We start from the raw sequence: 7,433 nt of genomic DNA, 5'->3' as shown, positions 1-7,433 counted from the left end.
ACAACTCCTCCTTAAAAAGCCATGGGCTACATTTTTGTATTGTATCAATGTATGCCCTGACTGCTTTTGATTTTACTGGGATGCCTCCTTCCTCTAACAATTTACTCAACACTCATTCATTCTGTTCACATTGTTTTCATCTAGATGCTCATTTATTTTGTTGATAAAGTCACTGTTTTTTTTGATAGGAAAATGAAACGTCATTTAATAAATTTCCATGAGATTAAATACAATCTAGGGGTAAATTATAATCCCATTCCATAGAAAGAAGGGATGTGGAGTTCAGTGACTTAGTGGAGAGATTAGAATCACAAATGTTCTTCCATTACTGTAGTATGGAAAGAGGTACCTAAGGTATGCATTAATTGGTTTTATTTGATTGGGATATTTATACACATCACACAAAGAAAGGGCAAAGGAAAACTGATTGGTGAGCCTCTCTTAGTACGGAGGTGAGGCTGTTTTTGAATTATGGTGACTTATTAGGATGGGAAATCCACCTCTTCAAAAAGTCAGTTGTTTCAATGAACTTTTGCAAAACCTCCTTAAGGCAAAATCACCACTAAAAAATAAATTCTTTTCTTAAAAGTATGTTTCAAGAAGTATAGGAAATGTGAACCCTAACATTATCTTATTTGCTCAATGTCCTTGACCTTATGCCACTTTGCTTTCTCTGACCTCTCTCTCTCCTTTTACTCGAGTAAGCACTCCCTGCATCATTTGCATTACTAGCAGCTGCCTCAACCCACACTGCAGCTTCACCACAAAACCTGATTTTAAAAGTAAACCCACCCTTACTTGTAATGTGAAACAAATCTTCAATGGCACAGCTTCCTGCCTGCCAAGAGGAGGGCTCCCTAGACTGGTACTTCTCTGACCATTTGACAGCAAGTATTGCATTCTAAATTTAGAACCAAAAGTCATTCGTGCTTTTGCTAATTTCCAAATTTTATTTCAAACTACTATAGTAACAAAATAACAATGGTAATTCTGTATGGAGAGTAGCAACCCTTTAAATAAACAAGGTCACAGTACTCCAACAGTACTTTGGCCTGGGGAAATTTTCATGAGAGGATTATTAGGCTTGTTGGTTCCTGAATGTGAACTAAGAAAGACTTCCAAGAATATGGAGGTAAGGAGGAGGGAAAACGGCCACTTTCCTTGTCTCCAAGATCAAAGCAGAATGATCTTGGTTGCGAAGTTACGTACTCATAAAATATCTGAAGAGACCCATATGTAAAGTTGTCATGCTATCTATCCTGTATAGATTTCCCTTGCTTGTAGGAGTGGTGTAGCCCTCCATTTTGTCCTGGCCAGCCATGGTTGAGGAAAGTATAATAAAATGTCCAAACTCTCTCTGCTGAGTCTTCCAAATTCTTTCTTTTGGGTCAGCAAATAGTACCCTAGGTATTTTGTATCTCTGGGGTTGAATAAGAAAATTAGGCAATCACAAAACACAGGATTATGGAAGAAAATTGAAGTCAAATCAATATAATGTGTCCTACTGCACATTAAGATTTCTGTTTCATCTTGGGGATTTTAGTCTTTTCTAAGTAAAATTTCTAAGTAGTATTTTCTAAGTAAATCTCAATAAGTAAATAATATAACTCCCTTGAAAACTAGGTGTTCTATTCAATATGTTAATCTTTTTCAGGACTGTAAGAAATCCTTTATTAAGTTATGCTCTAAGAAGGCAAATGGTGTTCTATTTGCCTTAATATAGTACAATCAAATTAATCTAACCTCAATGCAGAGAAATGTCATTCAGACTTAGAAAAACAACCAGAGAACAAGAATATTTTAGAAGTAAAGCAAATTTCTTTCTTAAAAATATAGAAAAACTGTTGAAGCAAAAATAAAATAGTTGGGTAATTTATTTTTGAAAATGTAACAACTTTGTGCAAAAAAGAACACCAAGGTATTATAAGATTCACAAAAGCATTTTGGGGTAAGGAAAGTTAGCCTGGAAAAATAACTCCTTTCCACAGTTTGACAATTATCCTGACTTAGTGCAAGAAACAACTATAAAATTCTTCTCTCTTGACTTCCTGTAACAAATATTAATAGTGGTACAGAATTTAATAAACTGAGTTGGGCTAATATTTGCACATGGTTTGGATGGGCAAATGATTCTGTAATCTGCTGGCTTTCCCCTTTGTTGTGATTCATCTTTTAGAAGAACAAGTACTCCAGTCTTCTAGTTCTTATTAATTTTCTTTGTTGTTACAAAAACCTTTCTTAGTCACAATGTTTCCTCATTATAAAAACTTTGGCAGCAGATGTACTAAAATTGGAAAGATACAGATATTAGCATGGCCCATCAACAAGGATGACATACAAATTTGCAAAACATTTCATATTTTTTAGCTGCTCTTGCCACAGGGGAAAATAACTGGGTAACTATGTAAGATGATAGATACGTTAATTTGTTTCACTATAGTAACCATTTTACAGTATATTTGTATCTCATAACATATGTTGTAAGCCTTAAATATATACAATAAAATTGATTTTAAAAAAGAAACAAAATATGCAAACACCATAAAAAAGAAACAATCATTCACAACATTATTTTAATGCTGTGACACGTTAATGAATCATAAAAAGTATATCTGGGGTTCTCTAAAACCTTGATAAAGAATCATTTACATAGAATTAGGAGGGAATGGCACCCCCAAAGAACATATTTTGCAACTCTCCTCTTCAGCCTTCCTTACTGTCATGGGAAAAGAGATGCCTCCAGAGAAGAGTCCAGTCCTAGGAGTTCCTAGAGGGAAGGGGGAACTCAACTCATGACAAGGGAGATTCTTGGCATAGGTGATAGAAAAGAATTTCAGCACAAGCCAGACAAAAGCATAGAGGGAGGCTTATTTAGAAAAGTAGATATCAAAGGGCTGTCTCTAGAGTAAGAAGCCCAATATTTTAGAAGGGCTGTATCAGGGGCCAGACTGGACGGGGAACCAGGGTGGAGCTGCACAATTTCCTGCCAGTTTTCCCTGCACTTGCATATTTCCTTCATTTTATAAGAGCATGGGCCAAGATTTACAACTGTACTTTCTGCATCTCAATGGCTTGTGGGAGTTTCCTTTAAGATTCAGTATTTCTCTATTTATTCTAAATTTCTATCTCATTACCATTTACTGTTTATTGTGGTATATGAGTTGTTATGCTAATTGGATGAGTTTGGATTTGAAGGTTTTCAAGGAGCTATTAGTAGTAAAGGTCACTGAGTTTTGATTTCAGAGGTGTTTTCTGAATTTGATTCTAGACTTAGGCATTTACCAGTTATGTGACACCAGTTAAACCACTTAGTCTCCCAGTGCCTCAGTTTTCTGATCTGCAAAATAAGAATAATAATGGCATCCATCTCAAGGGGTCATTATAAGATTTAAATGAATTACTATTTGTAAAACATTTAGAATGGCATATAGTTAGTTTGTAAAAGTATATATTAAAGAACAATTTTAAATTGGAAAAACTAAGAATATTTCCTTCTCTGAATATAACTAGAGATCAGGGGCACAGTTTGATTCCTTGATGCTAGAGGGCATTACAAGAGCAATAAAACATCCTAGGATTCAGTGTGCCTAATGTTTTTTTTTTTTTTTGGTTTTTATTGGTTATCATAAAACATTAAAGGCTGATAGCTGTGGAAAACTCAAGGTGGGGATTTAGGAAATTATTTGGTGCTATTAAAAATGTATACTCCTGGATAATATTTTTACAGAGAAAATAAACTTCATTCCTACATTTTTCAAGTTATCACAAAGCAAAAATAATGGAATCCACATTAATGAGGCTTAGCTAAGATCTTTTAAGCTAGCAAGAGCTGAAACATTAAATTGGGGTTATACATGAAATTAAAGCACACAGAACTCATTTGGGAAACAATTCATTCTTTTTTGTGTGGCCAAGGTCCTATTTAGCACATCAAAGAAGACTTTGCCATTTATTAGCTGTGTGATTTGGGGAGAATCATTCAGATTACCTAAAGCTTTTTCCTCATCAGTAAAATGAAGTTGACAATTCTGTAGCCTGTTCTCCAACCCCCACCTTTCCACTTCCCTCACAGGGCAATTATGAATATAAAACAGTTCTGTAAACAATAGAGTTATATGGATGAAATTTAATGTGCATCTTGGTTTGAATCTCCCTGTCAGTGGAACACACAAGATGAGTTTTCAGGAATAGGAGGTTTATTTGACAGGTTAACCATGGAAAGACAAAAGAGGAAGCCAGAATATCACACTGGGAAAGGGGAAATCTAGCAGGGAGCTAGTTTTCCCAAGGACAAATATGCTCCATCTCCTTGTGAACCCTGTGAGTAATTATATAGAATGCACTATAGAATTGGCTGCTCCCAAAGCACAGAGGCTGGAATATTTGACTACAGACACCCAAGCCCATTTGTTGAAGTTTTTCCTTGAGAGCATTAAAACCTCTGATTGAACCTGCCAGCAGGCAGAAAGAAGGCCTGTGGCAGAAAAGCAGAGAGGCCATTTTGCTTTTGAAATGGCAGCTGGGAGTGTACAGGGTACTGTCCACCATAATTGTAGGTGAGGCCAAAGGTGGATGGAAGAGATGTGGCACAGACACTACCATGTGTTTACTGGGTCTTTGTGAGAATTAAATCTGGGATATTATACAGGAAGGAATAATTTACTGTGGTCCATCAATGTCTTTTCATTTGCTAGGCTGTGCTGCAAAAAGTGCATATTCACTCTATTCTTTAGAGAAAGTTCTACATTTCCTCATCAGCTCACTCTGGTCATTTAATACCCCTTATTTTCTCAAAAAAAATAATTCTTCCACCCTCATATGCAAGAAACAGGATTTAGCAAGTCATTGTTCTCTAGATCTTGCTCTGGCCATGATTACTAGAACTGACATTCAACATATGGTTTTGTAAGAGTAAAAGAAATTGAAGTTAAAGTGTAAAAGACCGGGTATCGTAAAGTTTCTAAGCTGCAAAGCCTGAGTTAAAATGTAAAGGACCAAGTATTGTTAAGTTCCTATGCTACACCCAAAACCTGAAATTCCTGTAGCTGTTAGGACAATTCCCGGGACTGCCCAGTAAATATTCCCCCTGACCATCTAGTTGTTTAATAACCTAGGACCCTGTGCAGCTTGGCATATAGGCATCTCAGGGCCTAAACCAATCAGTTTGAATGTGTATCCTGCTTTAGAACTGACCTATCACCCCCACCCGACCTGTTCCTGCCAATGAATGTGCTAATCAAGTTTGAGAGTTGTTGTTCAATTTTCCCGTGCCTCATGATGATTTGTTCTGATGTATGCAAAGCCCCCACCCTCCCCAAAAAGTGTACTTAAGCACTGCTCAACCACTGCTCGGGGCTGTGGGCCGCTCTCCCTTGTTGAATGAGCACAGAGCCCCAGCGCGCTGGATTCTTCAATAAACCCCCTTTTGCGGTTGCATGAGTCGGTCTCTTGGTGGTCTCTTCCTCCGACGTTCGCCGGACCCTTACAGTTTCATCCTTTTACTTTCATGTTATTTATCATTTTCTCTCCATTTTGATACATATTAGATTGCAAACTACTAAAAAGCAATATTAATTAACCTAAAATGGAAACCTAAAATGCAAATCATTAAATTTTATGTCACCTTCGGAATATATATGGTCCATTTTAATTTTCAAATAGATTTAATAAACCCTCACTGACCTATAATCCTCTATAATTCTGACTTTATTTGGTGAGATGTAAATGCCTGTTATGGTTTAGATATGAGGTGTCCCCCAAAAGCTCATGTGAGTCAATGCAAAAGGGTTGAGAAAATGTTTGGGAGAGTCTTAACCTAATCAGTGTATTGATCCCCTGATAGGGATGAACTGAGTGGTAACTGCAGGGTGGTAGGGTGTGGCTGGTGAAGATGGGTCACTGGGGGTGTGCCAGTGGGGCATATATTTGGTGAACTGACCCTAGTCTCTTTTGTGCTTCTTGGTTTATGTTCTGAGATACTTTCCTCTACCACACCCCTGCCATGATATTCTGCCTCATCTCTGGCCCTGAGGAATGGAGTCAGCCATCTATGAACTGAGACCTTTGAAACTCAGTGCCAAATAAACTTTTCCTCCTCTAATTTTTTTTCGTCAAGTCTTTTGGTCATAATGGTGAAAAAGCTGATTAAAATAATACCTAAAGGATTCTACATAATTGTGTGTGTGTGTGTGTGTGTGTGTGTGAGAGAGAGAGAGAGAGAGAGAGAGATACCATGACAAGTCCTTGCTTCCCTGAATGCTGAAGTATAGCACCAAAGAAGCACACAAGTGTAGAGTGGAAAGTGAAAGGCTTTATTAAAGGATATCAGAAAAGACCCCCTCCCCCCAGGGAGAAGGGGACCCAAAAGGCAGAATCTAATAGACGGTCTTCTCCCTTTTATATCTAAGGTCTTCTTTTGATCTTCTACATTCCTGTCTTTAATTTGCTTACCTTCCTCTATCCTGCACATGGTGGGGGATGCCCTGAGAAAGACAAAAGGTGGAAGACAGGTGGGCCTATGGGGGGGGGGGAGTGATCTCTGTAGGAAGGGCCTAGGGTGATTTGATTAGCATCTCCCTGTCTTGCTAGGAGCCTTGGAAAGATTAACATTTCAGTCTGCCTGGTGCTGTTCTGGTTTCCTGGGCTCAGATGATTCCATTTTCTTTATTAGAATCAATATTAGACCCAATTTACCTAACTACACTAACTACCCATCTTTAAATCTGGCTTCATATACATATTCTTTATTTGCTTTTTAAGTAGCATATTTAAGATAAGTGGAGTGTTAAGAGTTGCTCTTTTAACTTGGCTAAAATTCTAAGCTAATGATCTCATTACTTTATTTCTTTTTAAATATTTTTTAGTTGTAGATGGACACAATATCTTTATTTATTTTTCTGTGGTGCTGAGGATCAAATCCAGTGCCTCACACATGTGAGGCAGGCACTCAACCACTGAGCTACAGCCCCAGCCCTCGTTACTTTAAATAAAAAAAAATCTGTGGCTCTTTAGCAAGAAGATAGGAAATATTCCCTTCCTTTAATATTTTCATCACACAATATGCTATTATAAGGGCATGATAAATATTTTAAAGTTATAAAACTCAGAGAAATATGGCAATAATATATATTTAGAAAATTATTAAGTAAAATGCAGACATTAGTTAAAATTAAAGAACTTCTAAGTCAAATTAGGGCTAATATTTTACATATCCATTAAATCAAGAGATACCTGGATGATGAGTGAAGTGGATTAAAGCCGAATTGTAGACAGCCAGTGCTTGATCTAATTTCAATATTCATATCATATATTTCAAGTTATTACAGAGAAGTTAAGCACCTGGGGGCTAATATTCTAAATAATTACTTGAAAACCAAATATTATATTTTTTGAGCAAAAAATGTTATATTTTAAAAGTGCCTTCAGGACATATG

At 36.9% G+C, this 7,433-nt stretch overlaps 1 pseudogene; it reads left to right on the top strand.

Moving 5' to 3' along the window:
- Window positions 1-2,264: 2,264 nt before the first annotated feature.
- LOC124109475 (U6 spliceosomal RNA) lies at window positions 2,265-2,364 on the top strand (annotated as a pseudogene).
- The last annotated feature ends 5,069 nt before the right edge of the window (window positions 2,365-7,433 follow it).

Source organism: Marmota monax, unplaced genomic scaffold (assembly GCF_021218885.2).
Source record: "Marmota monax isolate L192 unplaced genomic scaffold, Marmota_monax_Labrador192_F-V1.1 WCK01_AAM20220418_F8-fsc00340, whole genome shotgun sequence".
In the NCBI taxonomy this organism is placed as follows: Eukaryota; Metazoa; Chordata; class Mammalia; order Rodentia; family Sciuridae; genus Marmota; species Marmota monax.
This window is presented reverse-complemented; position numbering and strand designations above follow the sequence as displayed.